The sequence below is a fragment of the Apodemus sylvaticus genome, chromosome 23 (assembly GCF_947179515.1).
Source record: "Apodemus sylvaticus chromosome 23, mApoSyl1.1, whole genome shotgun sequence".
Lineage (NCBI taxonomy): Eukaryota > Metazoa > Chordata > Mammalia > Rodentia > Muridae > Apodemus > Apodemus sylvaticus.
The window spans coordinates 36,326,338-36,352,071 of NC_067494.1; the positions used below are offsets into that span (position 1 = coordinate 36,326,338).

A 25,734-nucleotide genomic window follows, 5' to 3' on the forward strand; every position below is an offset into this window, starting at 1 on the left:
ATGACCCTGAGATTCCACCTCACATCAGTCACAATGGCTAAGATCAAAAACTCAGGTGACAGCAGATGCTGGCAAGGATGTGGAGAAAGAGGAACACTCCTCCACTGCTGGTGGGTTTGCAAGCTGGTACAACCACTCTGGAAATGATTCTGGCAGTTCTTCAGAAAACTGGACAGTACTACCTGAGGACCCAGCTATACCATTCCTGGGCATATGCCCAAAAGATGTTCCAACATATAACAAGGACATATGCTCCACTATGTTCATAGCAGCCTTATTTATAATAGCCTGAAGCTGGAAGCAACCCAGATGTCCCTTAACAGAGGAATGGATACAGAAAATGTGATACATTTATACAATAGAGTACTACTAAGCTATTAAAAACAATGCCTTCATAAAATTCTTAGGCAAATGGATAGAACTAGAAAATATAATCCTGAGTGTGGTAACCCAGTCACAAAGGAGCACATATTATATGTACTCACTGATAAGTGACTATTGCAAAAAGCTCAGAATGCCCACAATATAACTCAAAGATCACATAAAGCTCAAGAAGAAGGAAGACCAAAGTGAGGATTCTACTTAGAAGAGGGAACAAAATAATCAGCTTATTATTGTTATTGTAATGAATGAAATATCTAAAGTTTTAGGGAGATCTTTGAGCACTTTAGTTTTTAATGTATAAATAATAAAATATTGACTATTAAATGTTTTATTTTTAATAACCCCCATCATAAAACCATATCTTATGTACTTTTCAGAGTAAACAGATACAGTAATAATATTAATGTGTACTCTTTACTTTCCCCTAGAATGTGCAGGAATGGATGTCCCCATAAAGGAACAATGAACACACGCACAACCAAATGAATAGGTAAAAAGTAATGTATCTTTGTCTTTTCCTCAGAGGAGACTATTCAAACATAAGAACTTCTGAAACACATACCCAGACTATGCAGCTTTTTCAGTAAATACAGAGGAGTGATACCTACCTATTAAATTCTATTCACTGTTCTAATTTGTCTCTTCCTCCTCCTCCTCCTCCTCCTCCTCCTCCTCCCCTCCTCTCCTTCTTTTTCTTCTTCAAGAGGAGTTCCCACTCAGGACAAAAACATTAGGCAAAAAATCCAAAGTTTTTGTGCTTGAAGGAGAAGGCAATTTTATTTTCTCTGCATGTTCTTTGTTTGTTTTTTATTTTATTTTATTTACATTTCAAGTGTTATCCCCTTATCCAGTTTCCTCCTCTCCCAGAAGCTCCCTCTCCTATCCCCCCTGCTTCTATGGCGTCCCTTTATCCATCCACCCACTCCCATCTCCTAGTCCTCAATTCCCCTACACTGGCACATCTATCAAGCCTTAAAAGGACCAAGGACCTCTCCTCCCATTGATGTCTGACAAGGCCTTCCCCTGCTACGTATGCAACTGGAGCCATGTGTACTCCTTGGTTGGTGGCTTAATCCCTGGGAGCTCTGCAGCAGTCTGACTGGTTAATATTGCTGTTCTTCCTATGAGGTTGCAAACCCCTTCAGCTCCTTCAGTCCTTTCTCTAACTCCTCCATTGTGGACCCCACCCTCAGTGCAATGGTTGGCTGTGAGCATCCGACTCTGTATTTATAAGGCTCTGTCAGGGCCTCTCAGGAGACTGCTATATCAGGCTCCTTTCAGAAAGCCTTTCTTAGCACCTATAATATTAAGACAACATGATGAACAGATACAGATTACAGAAATGCACACAGCAGCATTGCCGGAGCTTATGGCAGTGACTGTGAGGGTGTACTGAGTGTGGTCCAAATGGATCTAACATGAAGATGCTTGTGATGTTGCATGCCTGGTACGAATGCCAGCATCTTCCTCTGCTACACTGTTGTCTTGGAAGATGTTGTCATTGGGAAAATGCATAAAGGGGGAAAGACATCTATTGCGATTCATTCTTATAACTACAAAGGATACACAATTACCTCTAAAGAAAACATGACCTACATTGATGGCTCCCACTTGAGCTCATTCTATAGTATAATTTACAAGGATTACAGACATAAAGGGTACATTGCCTCTACATAGACTTGGTTTTTAGCTGTATTTGTGTCATTCGTTATGTTAGAAAAGCTCATCACAATGACTGCTCCAGCTTTGTTTCTGGGCCAAAATGGAAATGTGCCTGTCAGTCAAATCCTCCAAATCATCCTTTACTGTGTGCATCTTTCGGTGCCCAAGGCACACTCAGTCTTTCTTAAAGTAAAGATTATGGTCTGACGTGAGGTTTCTAACAGGGCTTGTAGAGCTCCTTCCCATCAACCTGAAAACTTCCCACAGAACTGGTTTATAGATCTGAACCTTGAATAGGTGCAGTCATGAGTTTGAGTCAAGTCTTCCAAAGGCAGCAGGCACATTCTTTAACTGCGTAAACTGGTTCTAACTGAACGCTTTCTATGTAAGCCTTTATCTCCTGATGGTTCTAAAGGCATTTGAACATGTTGGTACTTCATCACTTTACCCCCTTCTCTACCAGGTGCTTTTGGATGAATTATTTACCTTCTGCATCGTTTATTTTCTGTCTTTCAGGAGAGCTCCTATTGCAGAGTACCTTTTATTTATAAGCACACAGAACATGTCGCTTTTTCTCACCACCTCTAGGCTTTAAAATAATTGCCGTCTCCGGGTACATTTTAACCAAGCAACTGATTTGATTAGCATTTTCAACCTTTTCATGGATTCTCCTACCCATCAAATGGATGTGCTTAAATTATTCACAGAACACTTCCACTGGGAGAACAAAATGCTGACAGTGTCAGAGGAAGCTGTGAAGGAGAAGTGATGATAGTGGCAGTGGGCAAATTGAACAGCCCTACAGAGAAACCATGGTGACATCGTCTCCCTTGCAGAAGAGCTTTGTTCTCACCTATGAAAATGCATTCTTTTAAATGTCAGAATAGAGAGTCTTGCTCAGCCAGTTGCATGAGTGTGCTGTGGACACAATGCCATCCACAGGGCCTTGCATTCAGCGATTTCATTACTGGTATTTGACTTTTTTGTTGTTGTCTCATGTATTGAAGAATGACTGTGTCTTAGTCAGGGTTTCTATTCCTGCACAAACATCATGACCAAGAAGCAAGTTGGGGAGGAAAGGGTTTATTGAGCTTACACTTCCACATTGCTGTTCATCACTAAAGGAAGTCAGGACTGGAACTCAAGCAGGTCAGGAAGCAGAAGCTGATGCACAGGCCATGGAGGGATGTTTCTTACTGGCTTGCTTCCCCTGGCTTGCTCAGCTTGCTTTCTTATAGAACCCAAGACTACCAGCCCAAAGGTGGTACCACCCACAAGGGGCCCTCCCCACTTGATCACTAATTGAGAAAATGTCCCACAGCTGGATCTCATGGAGGCACTTCCCCAACTGAAGCTCCTTTCTCTGTGATAACTCCAGCCTGTGTCAAGTTGACCCACAAAACCAGCCAGTACAACTTGTAACTAACAGTTCCTTTGAGAAGTAGGGCATGGCTCAGTGTGCAAATATGCCAGTTGCACAAGCACACGGATGATAGTTTGGTCTCCAGCACCCACATAAATGTATAATCAAGGCAACTTGTCATGATCCCAGCACTGAGCAATCAGAAGCCAGAATCTTTAAAACAACTGAGGGAGTCAGGCTAGCTGCATGGGACTGTTCTGGGTTCAAGTGAGAGGTGCTCATTACGCAGGCCATTATCAGACGATCATGGTTTCCTATGCTTGTGTCCTGGGCATCCTTATTTTAAATGTCAATATAAAGAAAAGTAGGGATCTGACAGTTATAACACACCAAATCATTCTCAAAAGCACTCCTGTTAAGCAAAGGCATGACAGTGCAACATAATAATTTTAGAGAAACTATCATCATATAACTTTATTATAGTATATTATTATAAATTTTTGTTTTAATTATAATTGTTGATTTCTCAGTGGACCCTATTTTAAAATTAAGGTTTGTTATGGGTATGAATATATGAGGAAGGTCTTAGTATATATTCTTTTGTTGCTCTCTTGTGTTTAGTATGCAAGCATGCGTGTTTGTATGCTCACATATGTCTAGACATCTGTGTAGGCACTTGTGCACATATGTGTGTTAGGTAGTATGGTGTATGTGTGTGTGTGTGTGTGTGTGTGTGTGTGTGTGTGTTTTGTATAGACCAGAAATGATGTAAGGTGTTTTCCTTATTATTCTCCACCTTATTCACTAAGACAAATTGTTTCAGTTGAACCCAGATCTCGCCAATATGGATAATCTAGCTATCTAGCTTGCCCTGGGAATCTTCTGTCTTTGCTTCCTGGATACAGGAATCTATAATATGATGTAATAATGTAATATAAGATAAAATAATATATAATGTGACATAATATATTTTTAAATATATAATAAAAACCAAGTATGGGAACTACACCCTGAGTTTATATGTGTTGAGGATCTGAGCTTACAGAGCAAGCTCTTCAGCCTCTGACTCATTCCCGTCTGCCTTTAATTGATGCTCAAGTGTTCATATTATCTTGTTTTCAAGTCATCTATCATGAGTACATCTGTCCTAAGCATAGAAATAACTGCTGCTTTATTCTGACAATGCGATATATCCACAAATCAAGCCAAAACAAAACAAAACAAAACAGAAGATTGTTTAGTATCAGACAAGGCAGATACCCGAAAATGTCCCAATTGTCCAATTCAGAAATTTATCACAATCTTTTCTTACTTAAAATTTTGATAGCTCACTTATCATATAATTAGTTTTTATTTTTAAATATTTAATAAGCAGTTAAAACATTCAAGCACAATATTTTAAACTGTTATCTTGATTAATGTATTTTTTATGATGAACAAGAGGAGAGTAAAACTATTACCTTATTTAATTCATGCTCTCACAACCTTGAATTTTAGCAATATTCTCTCTTTAAAATATCCTTTTTGGTTTTCCCTTACAATAGTGTCATAATTTAGACATTTTGGTAGTTTTGGTTCATGCATCTAAAATGCTGGGGAACTTATGAAACCCACCTTCTTACATTTCCCCCCCAGTGGATCTTACTAAGTAAGCAAACTCATTAATCTGAATGTCATTTTTAGCATATTATAGGTTATACCCCTCTTTATTTCTTTTAGGAAAAATGAAAATATTCTTAATGTAAATGCATTTGACAATTCATTTAGTGGTGGCACATTAAAAATCATTACTAAGAAATTGGCCTTTCCATTTTTTCCAAACTATTTGTCTCTGTCTAAGAAAACACTTCCATTCACAATATGTATTGCAGTATCATAACATTTATATAATTTTAAGGACATCTACAAATTTCTGGGTAGAAACGCTATAATATAATAACACTACCATCATTCACCTAACTATTAATAAGAAAGCCTAAAAGTACCCATCACATGAAAAGGGACAGAGAGGTGTATCTAGACAATCCGTGATTTCTTCCCTCGTCCATTTACTAACCTGACCTGACCAGCACAGTACACTTGGAATCACGAAGGCCGTGTGTTTACCATCAAATTACATTTTAGCTTTATTATAGAAAGGCATGCATGTGTATACATATTGCATGTAAGCATGTAAGTAGCTTTGCCTGTTTGACTTCACATTTAGAAATTATTTAATTGAACCAACCACAAAAAAATTACTTGTGACAATTATACTATTCACATGAGAGTACATTCATTTTCATTACTAAAAAGATGTGCAATTTATGAATTTTCTTGATCTGTAATTTGCATTCCACTTCGTGTTTTTACGGTTGAACTGATGGCTGCGAACAAAGTGGGAGCTCTCAACAAAAACATATTTCTTCAAAAATCAGCACGTTGAAAGATCAGGTTTGTTTGGCTTATTGTATTCAAGTATAGCTCGTTGTAATGGCAACCGTTAATGTCTTAAACATAGAGATGACAGAAAGGAGGGGCAAAGTTGACTCCTTGATCAACATTTTACTCCCATTTTCCTCAGTGATTCTCAGGATGGCTTTATTATGTAAAGTGACATTTGTGGCAGCAGGTAGATAGCAGCAATGGGGACAGCTCTGTTGTTACTAAGTACTAAGTTCTCATTGGTGAGGATTTTTCCACACAGTATCATGGCACAGACAAGTTAAAAAGTATTGTCTGCCCCAAGACGACAAGATGGGTAAGGTAACTGGGAGCTTTGACTTCTTTTCTGAATTAATAATAGCTTAAAATTCCGGCAAATAAGCAGAGTAATTCATATAATATTTAAACTAAGAAACCTAAATCAAGTGTTTTAAATGGTAATTTGAATTGTGTGCCTCTTTTGTGAAGCCTGCCTGTCTTTTCAATTGGTATGTAAAAAGGACCCTTCCCCATAGACTTGATGAAATTACTTATATACTTAGAAGGCAAAACAATAAAAATGTGAAAACATTATCCAGCAATAAAATGTGACTTTTAATGTCACATTTAAGGATTTATATTTGAATCCAGCAGTCATGGCAAATCCCTTTAATCCCAGAACTTGGTAGGCAAAGGAGACTTTCTGTGAGTTTGAAGTCAGCCTGGTCTATAGAGTGAGTTCCAAATAGCCAGGGCTACATAGAAAAATCATGTATCAAAAAAAAAAAATTTAGTCTTAATTTTTTTCTTCTAATAGTTATTTGTGATTTATTCTGAGCACAATCTGTATTACAAAACGGTTGTTATATAGACATTCTTCCTAAAGAAACATTTTCTATAGTTTCATAATTTTATCAGTCAGCTAATGAAACATAAATTGGAAAAGTGGACAGTAGTCTTACAATCTAATATTTTATTTTCTTATGTGTGCTCATTGACACAAAGGTTTATACTATCCATATCTTTATTACATCATGCTTACTAAGGAAATAAATTTATATATATATATATGTATATATATATATATATATTCAAGTAGTCAATAAATAATAAAATGCATTCATGACCAAACAAATGCACTTTTTTCCATGTAGGTTTAGTTCAACCAGTTGATCAAATTTTAACTTAGAAAATGTGTCATATTTTATTGACCTGTCGTAACAATGAATACAATATATAATTTGTATTGGACTTTAATTGAAAGAAATAGCTTTGAACATCTAATGTGTTTAGCTGAAATGCATCATATGCCTAGTAAATTCAATTTATTTTATGATTACAGGGCTTAAGTTTTCTTATAGACTACTGTACTACTAAGTCAATACTAATAAGTCAAATTTATATTGCTATAAATTTAAGAAAATCTTGGTTAACTTTTATTTCATTTCTAAACTCATTGAATTACCTTCTCAGCATTTTTTGAAGTACCCATTGCTCTTGGAATAAAACACAAATAAATTTGAGAAGAAAATGTAATGGCAATGATTATTTCACAAGAAATATAATTTATCATTATAAATTCTATTAGGAGTCAGAAAAAGATGGCTGGTTACACAATTCCATTAGTAGGATCATCTGTAACTTATTAGGTATATCAAGGGCTTCATTTCCTGACTGTTTAACTTCAAGGGCAAGTAGGCAACTTAGTGTGTCTGTGTTTTGTTTTCATAATTGTTGGGGGAAAACTGTATCTTTAAAAAGTGGTGAAATAGTCACAGGTACAAGAAAGTAGTCAAAAGATAGCTATGTATCTATAATTCATAGATGTTACAAGAACAGTTAAATCTGGTTGTTAGAAACAAGGTTTGGTGGCTGTAGTTAAAAGGACTTATTGCTCTCTCAAAAAACTTGCGTTTGGTTCCCAACATTCATGTCAGGCAACTCAAAGCTAACTCCAGCTTCAGGGGAAATCTGATACCCTCTTCTGGTCTCTGTGGCCACTCCCACTCCATGGTCACACAAACACAAGCACATAAGCATGAATAAAATTAAACCTTTAAAAAATATGATTTAAGTCAGTTTCAGCTATTCTCTCCTTAAATTCTACTTTGCCCTTTTTGCATATTGCTTAATTATTGGAACAAAACATCCTCTTTTTACTATGAAATATCTACCACAAAATAGGGTTATTTATCATAAGATAAGCAGTACCTAGTGATATCAGTGAGCTCAAGGATCTCTCAATATTTATCAGATAATAGTCTGGAGATTGTCTTGTAATCACTTAATTGTGTGTTTCGAGGTTGCCATGGGAACATCCTGGGATAGACACATAGTCAGAGGAAAGATGAAGGGGAAAGTTAGAGGGGCACAGGGGTCTTAAGATAAGCTTCACAGGTTATCCACTGCTGATAAGACATTGCCTGATTGAAGGTAAAGGACCCACACGATCCTAACTGTGCTGTGCCTGTTTATTTCCTAGAGCACAGTGTCATCCACTTTCATTTTGTTGTTGGGTGTGTCACTTCTTCCAGGCTACCTTATCCTCCATCGAGTCTATATCCCACATTCTATCTTTCCATTTGTTTATGGATACTTACCTAGTACGGACCCACAACTCAGCTATTGTTAAAAGTTCTACAGTAAGTGTGGGCACTCACATATGTTTTTATTGTGCTTGATTTGGTTTCCTTTTCACATGAGTGCAGAAGTGGGTAATCTGTGATAGGATGCAGCTCTTGTTAGTTCTTAAGGAACCAGAAAGCTACTCTAGGTGAGGACTGTGCTAATTTACATCTCTACCAACCATGCATAAAAGTACCCTTTTCTCCAAGTCTTCAGTAGTACTTTCCCACTCTCCACCCTCACTTATAACCAGTCTAACTGGAGAGGCAGTGCATCTCATTGTAGTTTAGTCTTTCATTTATTGATGCAAATGATAACTTTTTGCATGTTTGGAGGCCATTGTTATTTCTTCTTTTGTGGAGCACCTATTCAGATCATCCATTTACTTGCTCTTGCTTATGGTTAAGATTTATCATTAAATTCTTAGGCAAATGGATGGAACTAGAAAATATCATCCTGAATGAGGTAATCCAATCACAAAAGAACACACATGGTACGTACTCACTGATAAGTGGATATTAGCCCAGAACCTTGGAATATCCAAGATATAACTCACAGGCCAGGCCGTGTAAAGCCCAAGAAGAAGGAAGACCAACATGTGGATATCATGGTCCTTCTTAGAAGGGGGAACAAAATTCCCATGGGAGGAGATACAGAGACAAAGTGTGGAGCAGAGACTGATGGAAAGGCCACCCAGAGACTGCCCCACCTGGGGATCCATCACATATACACCAAACTCAGACACTATTGCAGATGACTTTTGTGAGGTTCCTTGGTCCTGTGAAGGCTCGATGCCACAGTGTAGGGGATGTCAGAACAGGGAAGCAGAAATGCGTGGTTTGGTGAACGGGGGTGGGGGGTGGGGGTGGGGTGGGGGGTAGGAGGTGGGGGTGGGGAGGGGGGAATGGGGTATGGAAAATGAGCAAAGGGGATAACATTTGAAATGTAAATAAAGAAAATATCTAATAATGAAACAAATAGATTATCAGGGGGAAAAGACTTATTTCAGTTCCTAAAATATTCTCCATGTAAACCTCTGGTAGTTGAATAGTTGGAAGTGTCTTCTCCCATTCATTAGGTTGCTTCCTGTTTCCTTTGTACTATATGAGCTTTTTAGTTTGATGAGAAGGCACTTGTCAATTTTGCTTTTGCTTTCTGTGATGTTTGAATCAATCCAGGAAATCACAGTCTGTGCCAATGTCTTGAAGTCTTTTTCTACTTCTTTCTAGTGGTTTTGAAATTTTATGCCTTTGATCCATTTGACCTTTGTTTGTACAGACAGTTAAATAAGCATTGAATTTCGGTTTTCTGGATTCCCAATTCCAGCAGGACTATAGAAGCTGCTTTTTACGTCTTGCAAGCTTTATACTTTGTTGAGAATTGATTGGCTGTAGATAATGTGGGTTTTTTTGTTGTTGTTGTTTTGTGTTGTGTTGTTTTTGTAGATGTCTATTGCTTTGCATTTGTCTGTGTATCTATTTTAATACTTATACAATGCTGTTGGGGCTATTGTGGATCTGTATTATATCTTGATATCAGGAAATATGATGCCTAAAACTCTTGAAATTTTGTTTTTGCTTATGATTGGGCTCCTTTGGTCAACTCGTTTGGTGATGTTGCTGCTGTTTCCTCTGGTCCTATACTTCTAAAGAATAATCTTGGTGTTTTTCTGGAAATTGATTTATGTCTAAAAATCTCTTTGGGGAGTATGGACATTTAATATTGATCTGTCAAGTTATAGACATGAATAGTCTTTCCATTTCATTTATCAGTCTGTCTGTCCATCTATATCTATCTATCTGTCTATCTATCTCTCATCATCATCAGTCTTTTTGATCTAACATCCTTTTATGAGCTTTGAAAATCATAATCAATACAGTACTTCACAAGGTTAAGAGTGAGAAGGCATATGTGATGTGTTTAATAAGCTCTAGATAAATCTATTAGAACTTACCTAGAGTCAGTTTTCTCTTGTAATATGTTCTACTCAACCTAAGAGGTCTCAGTTGTCTTTCAGAGGAGAGCACTCTCTCAGTGGGACTCTGGATTGGCCATATGCTGCAGAAGCTGGACAGAGCAAGCTGCTGCCACCATATCTATGTCCTGTTGTTCAAGTGTTTTTCAAATGCTCTAGTCACACCATAGGTGTTTGTTAGCTAGGATAAAAGGAATGTTCCTGTCCTTCCTCCACTCAAACCATTATCATCTTCCTCACTCCTTTTCTTACAACAAAGTGGTTATTTTACTGAGAACTCACTAGTTGTAAAACAGAGGACATATGTGCACAGGAATATAACTGGAGCTTTTACATCTGTTTGATAATCACAGCCCTACCTTTGTCAACTTAGCTTGCAGTTAACTCTCTTCATTGCTAAAATAAGATTGTTCTTAATGAAGTCCGTGGGTGTTTGCATACCCAGAAGTCCCAAAAGAAGAAGACGGTCAAGAGTCCTCTGTCAGGTCAGCTCCCAAGACCTCAGCAGGCCTCTCACACTAACTTGCTTAGATAAAAAAAAAAATCTTGCTTAGACATGAAATCTGATTATTTTCTGAATGCAATTTAAACTTCAAAACACTTCACATGCCTCAGCATTTTATATTGATATTGATTTATTTTTCTTTCTAATAAGCCTAGGAACGTTTGAGGTTATAGAAGTCAAGAATTTTGTGATTGGTTAGAACTCTCCTTAAACTAATTTCTTACCTTGCTATGAACTGTTATTGAGGTTGTAGGATTCATTGGAGGCTGTGAGGAGATCCTAAAATCTCTGTATGGAAAACACATATGGATTGGGGCAAGTGTTTAAAAACTTATTCAAGAATATTCTTCTAGTCTCTAAAAACACATAAATAAATGTGTGTTCCTGTCCCTTTAAACATTTCAGATTGGTCTGAAAAAAATGCAGTTTTATTCTGAATAAAGTCAAAGCATGAGTGTACTAGATTAACTACCATAAAATGTATTCAATTTCTTTCTAATATCTGAGATATTATTCACATAGGTTGTACTTCATTTGTCTAATATATGCGGAAACCCCCAATTCTCTCACTAATGGGATGCCCCTAATGCTGTTCCCAACTCTGATTCCTATTCTAAAATTACAGAGAAATATTTCATTTAGACCAAACTGAAATAAGACAGTCAACAGATTTTCATATATCATTTAGGGTATGTATATATGGGAAACAATTTGCAGATAATGGAATTTTAAATACAATTTGGATAATTGTAATAAACTTGTAAATATAACATATATATATCTGATATAAAAATAATAGATTTATTTTATGGGTATGATTGTTTTGCAAATTTCACATCCAAATTTGTACCATATGCATACCTGGTGTCCAAAGAGGCCAGAAAAAGATATCAGATCCCCTAAAACTAGAGTTACAGGTGGTTGGGAAGCATGGTGTGGTGCTGAGGATGGGCCCTGGGTTTTCAACAAGATCAACAAGTACCCTAACTACTGAACTAGCTCTCTGACTCTGTATATGTGATTTTTAAATGATGATTTTCTAATCATCTTGGGTTATTCATTCGTACCTTTAAATCACTAGTGAACTCAGGGAAAACACTCCACTGTGAGCTGACCTTGCTTAGCTTCCAACTGGCAACCATCTTCTCACCTTGCCATGCAGAGGGAGCTTAAGAAATTGGCCTCATACTGTGTCTTTGATATGGAACAAAACTGTCACAGAAAATGCATTTAGCAGAGCATCTTCAAAAGTTTATGGCTTTTTTTCCCTCACATTTTTTTTTCTGGCAGAAAAAAAAAACGAATTATGAAGTCAAATATTGACACTTCCTTCAGTGCTTGGTGTTTCTAGTGCTGAGGGACTCAGGCCAACACATAGCATTTGCTTTGTTCATAAACATACACCCAAGAATAGCATGCACACAGACAGCTTACTAACTGCTTGACAGTTCTCCACTGAATGTCTGTGGCAGCAATAGACAGGAAAAAATTATATAGGGAGACATTTCAGTGATTCTCATGAAGATCATCTGGTAATAGGCTTGGAAAGTTGGGGAGATCAAGGAAGGAGATAAAGATGAAAGGAATGGATATGGGAACATGTGGGGTAGAGATGATGACAATGTTGGGGGACTCAATGGAACCCACACCATTAACATTTCTGATGGGAATAACAAAAGAAAATAAGCAGATGTGGCGAGAAAAATTGACTGATTTATAACATGCTCCTAGGAGAGTCGAGAAAATGAATCATTTAAAAGAAATATTTGAAAATTATGAGGCAAAGGTATGTTAGTGCAATTTGACAACTTAAAAAAATCTCTGCTCGTAACTTTCTCTTGTTCTCTGACTCTTAGCTTCTCTCTTGCCCTCTTTGGCTCTTTCCTCTCCTCTTCCTCTCCCCTCTCTCTCCACGTGGTCATGGCTGCCTCTACTTCTCTACTCTCTCCTTCTCTCTGCCTTTCTCTGCCTCTACAACCCCATTAACTCCCCTCCCTATGCCCTGAATAAACTCTATTCTATACTGAAAAAAAATCTCCATTACATTTCACAGCATATAATAAGACCTGCTTGGAAATGGAAAGGCCACTAAAAGAGGACTGTTTAAATGACGTGACATGCAGAGGCCTTGAAATTCAACATCTTTAATTCTGCTCTCTTTTCTAACATTAATAACACTAATTATATGAGGCAAAATTATAACCTTATTTACACAAGTAGCTGCTTTTCTTATTGAAGCAAACCTCTTTCTATTAATCTTACTAGATGTTTTATTAAAATATATTAAACTTTGCTTCAATCCAAACCTGGGTAAACACCATATGTCTGCTCACAAAAATGCAAAATGATATGCTAACTAAAGAAAACTCATTACATTTAGGCCCATGTTTATTCATTTTGATAAACTTGAGCTTTAGTTTGAAGTGAAAGTGATGTATTGCTTTTCCACTGAGCCATTTAATATAGCTTTTTCATGCCATGTGAGCATCCAGCTCTCTATAATACTAGGATAACTATTCCTAGAATGTAACATATTTCTGGGAAAATATAGAAAAAGTATCTACTCCAGATAATCAGAGATGTGGTGGGATCATATTTAGCAAATAGAAGCTGCTTTGTGAGGATGGAAGAATTTGATGCCGGATGCTCTTTTGTGGCAAACAACTCCAATGTTCATGCATATGAGTTCTAGGAATAAAATATAGCATGAACATTAATTTATGCAGTAGGCAACCTCTGAGACCACAGGTCCATGCATTCTGCTCTCTGTCCTCAGGTTTGGTAAGGAAGTAATTTATCCACTGACCCATACTCTTGGCTCTAGACCATTGAATTTTATGTACTTATTTATTTTATATGTATGACTGTTTTGACTGCATGTATGTCTATAAACTATGTGCATGACTGCTGCTCACTGAGGCCAGAAGAAGGTATCAGATTCCCTGGAATTGAAGTTACAGGAGCTTGTGAGCTGCTGTGTGGGTGCTGGGAACCAAATCCAGGTCCTGTGGAAGAACAGCAAACACTGGAGTTAACCACCGAGCCACCTCTCCAGCACCTAGACCACTCTTTATTACCAAAGGTCTTGGCACCATTGCCACCTCAAACGGATGCATAGAAACAGGTACCGCACTCCTCAAGGTTCAGAAACCTGTTTTTTAGTCAGTTTTTCTGTTTTGAAGACCTAAGTCCCATCATCCACTGCATCACCCTCCTTCTTTACAAGGAGCCTAAATCTTACAATTTTAAACTTAATTGAGAGCATCAATTTCCTTTGCAGAAGCACTTCGTAGACAACTGGGCCTCCATACACTTTTCATGTATAATTTGAGAACAGATAATTCTGTCTAAATCCATGTTCAAAGTAATTTTCAAGTTCCAATCAGTGCTCACTTCACATTTCCTTAGAAGAGTATGCTGTGAGCTCAAGTTTCATTTTCTCCAAACTTTGCTCTAGGCATGTGCGCCATCCCTTTGCTTTTAGAAAAATGCAATTTTGTGAGTCTTAATTTGAAACCTGGAAAAAAACACACTGCTGTTAAGAATTTGTTTCTCGAACCTATTTGCTGTTTAGGTTAAATATCATTTCATCCTTTATTCAAGAAAATATGTACATTTTTCTTGACACCGTGAAGAAACACATGGGAAATCCAAATTAGAGACTGGTGTGCCCAGTCTTCATAGATGAAAAGCAGTTTCTGAATGGTGAAATGTTGGTCCAAATTCCAAGCACGGTATGACATAGCTTATCATTGGCCAGCGCTCTGAATTCTCAGACCACGGCATATTTATGCCAGCTAACTGTGAATCTAGAAAATACACTGTATCAGTGGTGTAGTTATTGTGAAAACAGTCATAATTATTTGATCAGTACATTTGTATACCTCTCCTTTGCAATGAGATTTTCTAGCTCCTGCTCTTGGGCTATCTCTATAACTTACTTTGGCCAATTAGATAATGAGAGAGATGAATTGTTTGCCTAAAATAGCCTTTATCCTGTGTTATTCATGGAACCAGTACTGCCTTGAAAGAAACCCTCTACCAACACACGGTGTCACCTGCCTTTAATCCCAGAACTCAGGAGGTTGAGGCTGGATAATCCCCAAATGGAGGCCAGGCCCGATTACATAGCAGCCTATTATCCCAGTAAACATGATGATATAATGGTAATAACATAAAATGAAATAACTAAATGAATAAATAAACTTAAAAGGCCTTTTGACTAGGATATCCAAGGTGACAGCCCACACATTACAGTTGCCATGTTAGCTAACCAGCTAGCTACTAGTTAGTCCTCACTGATATACAGTAAGTCCAGATAAGACTGGCTTATATCCCTGTGAGCTCTCTACCCTGTAGATGCAGGGACTCATAAGAAATGAGAAATTCTGGTGTTTGAGTCTGAGATTCAGGATAAGTTTGTTCATATATATATATATATATATATATATATATATATATATATAATGTATATGATATATAATATTATATGCAACACTTAACATGAAATTTGTTGCAGTTTCAGTAAAATTATTAAGACAGTTCAGCCAATAAGATCATTATTTTAAGGCATTTGATACTCTATGATATTAATACACTATATTGATAATATATCACCCCAGTAAACATCCCATTCTACCTTGTATGCATAAAGTGCATAGCAGACTGCAAAACTAATTTTTTAAGTAAAAGATAATGCATCCATTCTATTTATAGCCATGAGAAATTTATTGCATGAAACCACGTTTGTGCACATGGGGGTACTTCTTATAAAGACACATTGCACAGCTTATCCAATTTTTGAAATGTAATTATCTCATAATACTCATTCCCCATTGTACTTGCTATAATCTGTCTTTTTTTCATCCCCCCTTTGTGTAATCTTGTTTCCTTTTAGTCTAGTTAAAAGCTTTCTTAAATGTCTTTATATTTTCAAAACCAACCCTGATTGTTTTTATCTCTTGTTTTTTTTCCCCTATTTTCTATGTTGCTCATTTTGATTGATCTAATTTCTTCTTGACTTGCTTTCTTCTTCTCTCTATGGAGTTAGTCTGTTCTTATTTCATTCCTAGGCATAAAATTGGGGGATTGATTTTAGATGTTTCTAGTTTGTATGCTATGGTGAATTTACAGCTGTCAGTTTTCCTATTACAAGTGATATTTTCAGTTAGTTTGCATACTTTGTATTTCCAATTCTATCCACCAATTGTGAGTTGATACTGCATATCCACAACTGTGGTTTTATAAGTTTATTTGGTTTTGGATCTTCAACTTTCATGGCATAATTAACGAATGCCCAGTCCTCTAGTGGCACTTTGGTACTGTGCATCTCTGTGTGTACCCTTCTCAGAATGCCCTGTATGGTTATTATGCATTCAGATTGCTGCTTGACATCATTTTGTTTCTGGTCAAAGGACTGACTTCGTTTTAAGTGGCTTATCTAGCAGTGACACAGTTCCCTAGCTGTTGCTTCTCAGGGAAAGTCTCTCTCTCTCTCTCTCTCTCTCTCTCTCTCGCTCTCCTAATTTTCAAAGGTCACTTTTGTCTGTTTTAAATAGCTGTGCCTGGACGAGCTTTTTATTTTCAACACTTTGAATAAATCACCTCACTTTTCCCCTGTAAGAGCGCTACTTAAAAATCGACTCATAACCTCACAGATGCTCTACTGTGTGCACAGAGGGGCTTTCCTCTTCCTGCCTTCAAAATTCTTTGTGCCTTTGAGTTTTGATGGGCTAGAGTATCTGCCAGCTTCCTTGGGGTTATCCTACCTGCACCGTCATCAGGACTCTTTTTATTATTTTATTTTATTTTATTTTATTTTGTTTTATTTTATTTTATTTTATTTTATTTTATTTTATTTTATTTTATTTTATTTTATTTTATTTTATTTTATTTTATTTTATTTTATTTGCTTTTTTGAGACAGGGTTTCTCTGTATAGCCCTGGCTGTCCTGGAACTCACTCTGTAGACCAGGCTGGCCCTGAACTCAGAAATCTGCCTGCCTCTGCCTCCCAAGTGCTGGGATTACAGGCGTGCGCCACCACTGCCTGGCCATCATCAGGATTCTAAAGTCTATGTCACTTTCCTCAGGTCTGTGAGGATTTGGAGCATCTTCAAACAATGCCCACGCCTCTATGTTGTCTTCTGATACTCTCATTGTATGTATATGCATCAGTGGGTACCCTGTATACGTCATCGGGTTCACATACATCACTTCACACTTTTGCTGTTGTACTTTTGATTGGCAGTTCCATACGCACCATCTTCAAGAGCATTGATATCATTTACCCTTTGGTCACATCAACTATTCAACACTCCTTGTGATAGTCTACTCGGGGTTCTGCATTTCAGCCTCAGACTTTGTATCTGTTTGTCATAGCTTTTATTTCATTGTTGGCATTTCAAATGTTAATACATTTTTAATGATTTCATCTACTTCTTTGTATTCTCTTTTAGCTCAAGGAATTACTTATGTTTAGAAGACTTATTTTTAGTTTGCGTGTAGGAGTATTTTTTTTTTCTGCATCTATGTATGAGTACCACAAGTTTGCAAGATATAGAGAAGCAAGAGGAAGACATTGGATCCCCTGCAACTGTAGCTACAGGCAGTTGTGAACTTCCATGTGGATGCTGCCTACAGTTATGGGTACAGATGTTGGATACAGTGAATCCTGGGTCCTCTACAAAGGCAGCTGCTGTTCTTAACCACTGAGCAATCTCTTCAATCCCACCAAGCTTCTATAGGAACTCTTCTGAAATGTATATAAAGTAACTTGTCATCAGCCTTTATTTCTTTATATTTCATCTTCTCCCCATCTTTATTTTTTCAATCATATTTGCTTTCATTTGCCTACTTACTCACTTTGTTTATGTTTATTTATCTATTAATTACATGTACATATTTTGGAACATGAGGAAACAGCTACTTACCTCTTATGAACTAAACATGCTCACTTCTTCATTGGAAAAACTCACCATACTCTAGGCAGAGATTTTGGGGAGCTCCCCAACCATTTGTGGGTTGAAACTTTTTTTTAAGCATATGGCTACAAATTGTAAATTACAGAGGCTGACTGGTTCCTTTAACAGGAACCAGAGTCTCCTCCTCCTCTGTTTTCCATCTATGGGAACTTAGATTTCTGATGCACCCTCCTTTGTGTTTTGCAGAGTTCCAAAGATTGGCAGCTGTCTTTCAGCATCTTCAGTTAGATAGAGCAGAAGACAGGCAGCTGGGAACCATTTCCATTAAACAACAATCTTAAAATATGGGACTCTTACCTTTTCCCTATCAAGATGAAAGTATATGTAGCAATTATTTTTTCTGACCAGACTTAGCTGCATCTGCTTGGAGTAAAGATTTTTGAAGATAAAATGCAATGTTGTTTCTTGGTGCTTTTCAATGCAGTTTAGATTTTCTTGGAGTATTGGTACTTGTTAGCTGACTTCTAGAGTTCTCATTAAGATCTTCCAGTCATGTTGCTGCTGCATCAGTATCTATATCTTCTGACCTCATCGACCCTCACATACATGCATGCATGCAAAAGCAGATGATATACATACATACATACATACACACACACATGCACATACACACACACACATATATGCATTTTAAAAGGGAATCCTTGCCTCCATTTTAAAATTTAAAATAAGCGAAGAGATGCCTTTGTTCTGCAAAATTATGAGATTTTGATTTCTGGATCATATAAAGTGTTAACTTTTAGACGTTTGGATTTACAACATTAAGCAAATATACTGGGAAGTATTTGAGTTTTGCTGTATTGGAACATAAATTGCAATAGTTTCCTTGTAGAAATGTGCTATAAATGACTTCTAAGCCTCAAAGACTGGTTTAGAGCAGAGTGGTTTGAGTCTACTTAGAAACTTGAACTCTATTGCCTAGAGCAATCCTTACTCCAGCAGAGATAATGATGGAAAATATTTTCAAATGAGTATGCAACCTTATTAGTAGCCTCTCTCCTCTAAGCAAAAATAAATGAGACGCAATAAACACATATTCTGTATCTACTTTTCTTTTGTAAATTAATTCTTTGGCATACACATTCTAATTTTGTAATTCTTCTAATATCAGTTATACTCATGTGCCTGCAGACAAAGCAAACTAATTATGAAGATTCGGTGACCTAACAATCATTTCAATGGTAGCAATGAAAATGTTAAGACTAATTATTCATCTAGTTGGGTATGCTGATTCTTTCTTTTATAAAAATAATTGTATTGTAAAAATCTTGAAAGTTAAAAGACAAAAATAAAACACATTGCACAGATAGATCAGCATAGCTATAAAACACTGGCTTAGTACCAAAGTTTGTACATTTTAATAAATATCCATACCAGTGTTTCTCAACCTGCAGCTCATAATCCTTTTGAGAGTTGCATACCAAATGTCCTGCATACCAGATAAACAGTAGCAAAATTACAGTTATGAAGTAGCAACAATGTATTTTTATGGTTGGGGGGTCACCACATCAAGAAGAATTGTATTGAAGGGTCACCATGTTAGGAAGGTTGAGACCACTGCTCTGTGTGGTTAAATGGCCATCCTGAAGCTGTGTTGCTTTGCTTTGGATTGCTCACTTCTGATATCAATTACATTTTGTGTACCACAGCCTACTGTCATTTGGCTCCATGACTTTATTTCTTAAGATGACCATGAGCGATTCCTGTATAAAGTCTCAGTGATATGTCCACCAATCAGGATAAAAAAAAAATACAGAGTTAAAGGACTCAGGGTTAGGCAGATACAGACTCACATGTGCTGGTTGTGAACCTTTGGCAAACATCCCTGAACCTGTGTTCCCACTCTGCCCCCCCTCCCTTAAGGGCATGATCCCTTGCAATGAGACCAGTGGCCTGAGAGGGAAAGTGAGGTGGAAACAGCCAGAGGGTGACGGAGACCTCAGGTGCTTGTGAGCTTGATGTGAACCGACTCTCAGAAGTGGGTTTAACTGCGGAGAATGGTGGCTATTTAAATCTTTGGAGAGTGGGTAGGGGCTTTGGTGGTCACTGTACATCATGGGCTCAGGTGCTAGGAATGCTTTATTTCCCTGAAGAGGAATTCCAAGTGATTGCTGGACATGAACTTATAAGGGGAAAGGAAATGTAATCCAGCTACTGGCTATGAGACCTCCTCTGATGGAGCAAAGTTGGGGACACATTTCTATATGCACTGGGACATGCAGGCCAATGGCAGGAGGCAAGGCAATCCTACTCCTGCCAGTCTCAGGGGTTTGAACACATCTGGACACCACTGTTGCCCCAGACCTGTTCCCCATGACTCCACGGCTCTCCCAACCCCATATGAACCCAGCGTTTTTGGGTTGTCACAACATTCATCTTCTGAGGTCTTCTGTCTATTGCTATAGTGTAAAAATTCATTAAGGAACAGAGATATGAAACTATTCTATTTCTAAACTTTGTTTTGTTGGTAAAGAAAATAAAGGTTTATATTACCATGTTCTAAAAGAAATGGATTCACTTTTCTAGATAAATTATACATCATAAGAGGATAGACCACCATAATATTCTAAGATCATGGATGTTTTTATTTATTGGTTGAATTTTGAGGTTCCTCTACATTTGGGATAAAAAGGCCACAAAGCAGGTTGCTCATTTGTTATCGAAGCTCAATTTAAAATTCCAAGGTTGTTTTACTTGATGAATTATTATGAATATCTTTACTTTCTATCAATTCCAATAATTATTAAAATGTGTTGAGTTACTAACTACAATGAAATGATATTTTAATTACAAACTTAAGTCCCTATTATCAATTAGATTGAAAAAACAATATTGTCAAGATATAGGTTGGGCAAAAACTCCACATAGATATTCATAACCATTGTAAGGATTATAATAATTATAATATTGGAATTGCGGGCGGCGGCAGTGGCGGCAGCAGTGGCTGCTCCAGCTGAAGGGCCATCAGCAGTGGAACCAAGGTGTCACAGGGACCAGTTAGGCCCTGCGCCCACGACCACTGACCTTCGCTGACCAGCCGGGCGGCAAGCAGCTGCAGTTGTGCGGCGCCTTTCCTGCACAGAGGCCACTTCAGAACTCGGCCTCCCACCAGTCAGGAGAGTTGCATCCATCTTGGTTCGGTACTCCAGGGATCGGACAGACTGAGGTACACAAACATAATCCGAGGCCAACACCGTGGTGGTCTGAGCCCGACGGGCGTTGGCCTGCACCCAGGCCCTGGGCTGGTCGGGGGCCCATCGGGGTGCCAACCCAGCCAGGAGGTTTTTTTGCCCAGGCCTGCTTGCGCGCCGCCGCCATTTTGCCTGCAGGACGACAGAGAGCTCTGGTGGGCAGACCTGTAACAGGCATAGCCTGAGGCTAACAAAGCGGGGGTCCAGGCCTCAAAAGGCACAGGACTGACCCCAAGAACTGGGCGGCTTGGTGGGCCATCTGTGAGTCAACCCGCCCAGGTGATTGTTAGCAAAGCAGACTCTCCCGGCGCTTTCAGGGAGCACGGGCGGGCACACCCGCCATCCTAGTCACCTGGCGGACCCAATTAACAGTCATAGCCCTAGGGGAACTTTGCTTGGACCTTGGCCTCCCAGGCTTTTGCCTGGACTCAGGGACTGGGCGGCCAGGCTAACCTTGTGTGCAACAGCCCGGTTGGCGGATCGGCTGCTCAGCAGAGTGAGCGGAACACAGGGGAGGTCACAGCAGCATACACCGTCGGCACTCCCTGGGGGTGCACACAGGCTCCATCTGGTCCACAGACACAATCTGGGGCAAGGACTCAGGCGGAAGCCCTCAGCTCTACTCTCTCCGCTTCCGGATCCAGATCAGTTTGGGCGGCAGCATCACATCTCCAAGTCCTGCAAGTGGCTAGCTGGGCTTCTGGGCGGCCAGCTGGGAGAAGTCAGTGTGCTCCAGTGAATCCAGCGGGCCCCAGCGGGAGCCTTCGGGTGCCTGCTTTGGGATCAGAACAGCCTGGGCAGCAGCACCCTGTCTACAAGCAGTGCAGGAGGTAAGCTGTGCACCAGAGGCCAACTGGGAAGGGGCAGCTTGCACTGGTGAGTCCAGCACTGACAAGACAAACTAACACCAGTGAGAACTAGATGGCAAAAGGCAAACGCAGGAACGTCACTAACAGAAATCAAGGCAATATGGCAACATCTAAACCAAATTCTCCTCTACCAACATGTCCTGGATACCCCATCACACCAGTAAAACAAGATTTGGATTTAAAATCACTGGTCATGATGCTGGTACAGGAACACATGAAGGACATACTTAAAGAAATTCAGGAGAAAATGGATCAAAAGTTAGAAGACCTTGCAAGGGAAACACAAAAATCATTGAAAGAAATCCAGGAGAATACAAAAGCCAACAAGGAGGAAATGCAAAAAACACTTAAAGAAACACAGGAGAACTTTGGTCAACAGGCTGAGGTCATGAAAGAGGAAACACAAAAATCTCTTAAAGAATTACAGGAAAACACAAACATGCAAGTGAAGGAGCTAAGCAAAACCATCCAGGATCTAAAATCAGAAGTAGAAACAACTAAGAAAACTCAAAGGGAGACAACTTTGGAGATAGAAAGCCTTGGGAAGAAATCAGGGGACAGAGATGCAAATATCAACAACAGAATACAAGAGATAGAAGAAAGAATCTCAGATGCTGAAGATTCCATAGAAACCATGGACTCAACAGTTAAAGAAAATGCAAAATGCAAAAAGCTTGTAACCCAAAATATCCAGGAAATCCAGGACACAATGAGAAGACCAAACCTAAGGATTATAGGCATAGATGAGAGTGAAGATTTACAACTTAAAGGGCCAGCAAACATCTTCAATAAAATTATGGAAGAAAACTTCCCTAACCTAAAGAGAGAGATGCCCATGAATATACAAGAAGCCTACAGAACTCCAAACAGACTGGACCAGAACAGAAATACTTCCCGTCACATAATAATCAAAACACCAAATGTTCTAAACAAAGAAAGAATACTAATGGCAGTAAGAGAAAAAGGCCAAGTAACATATAAAGGAAGACCTATCAGAATCACAGCAGACTTTTCACCTGAGACTATGAAGGCTAGAAGGTCCTGGGCAGATCTCATGCAGACTCTAAGAGAACACAAATGCCAACCAAAACTACTATATCCAGCAAAACTCTCAATCACCATAGATGGAGAAACTAAGATATTTCATGACAAAACCAAGTTTACCCAATATCTATCCACAAACCCGGCCCTAAAAAGGATAATAGGAGGACAACACCAATACAAGGAGGGAAACTTCACCCTGGAAAAAGCAAGATAGTAACCTTTCATCAAACACAAAAGAAGTTAAGCATTCAAATTTAAAAAATAACGTCAAAAATGATAGGAAGTAACAATCACTATTCCTTAATATCTCTTAACATCAATGGACTTAATGCCCCAATAAAAAGACACAGACTAACTGAATGGATACGTAAACAGGACCCTACATTTTGCTGCTTGCAGGAAACACACCTCAGGGTCAAAGACAAACACTACCTTAGAGTAAAAGGCTGGAAGACAACTTTACAAGCAAATGGTCTCAGGAAACAAGCTGGAGTAGCCATTTTAATATCAGATAAAATTGACTTTCAACCCAAAGTCATCAAAAGAGACCCTGAGGGACACTTCTTGCTGGTCAAAGGAAAAATACAAAAAGAAGAACTGTCAATCCTGAACATCTATGCCCCAAATGCAAGGGCACCCTCTTTCGTAAAAGAAACTTTATTAAAACTAAAAGCACACATTGCACCTAACACAATAATTGTGGGTGACTTCAACACTGCACTTTCCTCAATGGACCGATCAGGAAAACAGAAACTAAACAGGGACACAATGAAACTAATTGAAGCTTTGGACCAATTAGATTTAACAGATATATATAGAACATTCTATCCTAAAACAAAAGAATATACCTTTTTCTCAGCACCTCATGGTACCTTCTCCAAAATCGACCATATAATTGGTCACAAGACAGACCTCAACAAATATAAGAAGATCGAACTAATCCTATGCCTCCTATCTGATCACTATGGAGTAAAAGTGGTCTTCAATAGCAACAGAAACAACAGAAAGCCCACATACACGTGGAAACTGAACAATACTCTACTCAATGATACCTTGGTCAAGGAAGAAATAAAGAAAGAAATTAAAGACTTTTTAGAACACAATGAAAATGAAAACACAACATACCCAAATCTATGGGACACAATGAAAGCAGTGCTAAGAGGAAAACTCATAGCCCTGAGTGCCTCCAAAAAGAAAATGGAGAGAGCATACATTACCAGCTTAATGACACACCTGAAAGCCCTAGAACAAAAAGAAGCTATTTCACCCAGGAGGAGTAGAAGGCAGGAAATCATCAAACTCAGGGCCGAAATCAATCAAGTAGAAACAAAGAGAACCATACAAAAAATCAACAATACCAGGAGCTGGTTCTTTGAGAAAATCAACAAGATAGATAAACCCTTAGCCAGACTGACCAAAGAGCACAGAGAAAGTATCCAAATTAACAAACTTAGAAATGAAAAGGGAGATATAACAACGGAAACTGAGGAAATCCAAAAAAATCATCAGATCCTACTACAAGAGCCTGTACTCAACACAACTGGAGAATCTGGAAGAAATGGACAATTTCCTTGACAGATACCAAATACCAAAATTAAATCAGGACCAACTAGACCATCTAAACAGTCCTATAATGCCTAACGAAATAGAAGGAGTCATAGAAAGTCTTCCAACCAAAAAAAGCACAGGACCAGATGGCTTCAGTGCAGAATTCTACCAGACCTTCAAAGAAGAGTTAACACCAATACTCTTCAAACTATTCCACAAAATAGAAACAGAAGGAACACTACCCAATTCCTTCTACGAAGCCACAATTACGCTGATACCAAAGCCACACAAAGATCCAACAAAGAAAGAGAACTTCAGACCAATTTCCCTTATGAACATAGATGCAAAAATACTCAATAAAATTCTTGCCAATCGAATCCAAGAACACATCAAAACGATCATCCACCATGATCAAGTAGGCTTTATCCCGGGAATGCAGGGTTGGTTCAATATACGGAAATCCATCAATACAATCCACTACATAAACAAACTCAAAGAACAAAACCACATGGTCATTTCATTGGATGCTGAAAAAGCATTTGACAAAATTCAGCATCCCTTCATGCTTAAAGTCTTGGAGAGAACAGGAATTCAAGGCCCATACCTAAACATAGTAAAAGCAATATACAGCAAACCGGTAGCCAGCATCAAACTAAATGGAGAGAAAATTGAAGCAATCCCACTGAAATCAGGGACCAGACAAGGCTGCCCCCTTTCTCCTTATCTTTTCAATATTGTACTTGAGGTACTAGCTCAGGCAATTCGACAACATAAGGAGATCAAAGGAATACAAATTGGAAAGGAAGAAGTCAAACTATCATTATTTGCAGACGACATGATCGTCTACCTAAGTGACCCAAAGAACTCCACTAGAGAGCTCCTATAGCTGATAAACAACTTCAGCAAAGTGACAGGTTATAAAATCAACTCAAGCAAATCAGTGGCCTTCCTATACTCAAAGGATAAGCAGGCTGAGAAAGAAATTAGGGAAATGACCCCCTTCACAATAGCCACAAACAGTATAAAGTATCTTGGGGTGACTCTTACCAAACATGTGAAAGATCTGTATGACAAGAACTTCAAGACTCTGAAGAAGGAAATGGAAGAAGACCTCAAAAAATGGGAAAACCTCCCATGCTCATGGATCGGTAGAATCAATATAGTTAAAATGGCCATTTTGTCC

At 38.4% G+C, this 25,734-nt stretch overlaps 1 pseudogene; it reads left to right on the plus strand.

The window, feature by feature from the left end:
* Window positions 1-6,145: 6,145 nt before the first annotated feature.
* LOC127673723 (protein BEX4-like) overlaps window positions 6,146-25,734 on the plus strand; it is a 32,826-nt pseudogene continuing 13,237 nt past the window's right edge.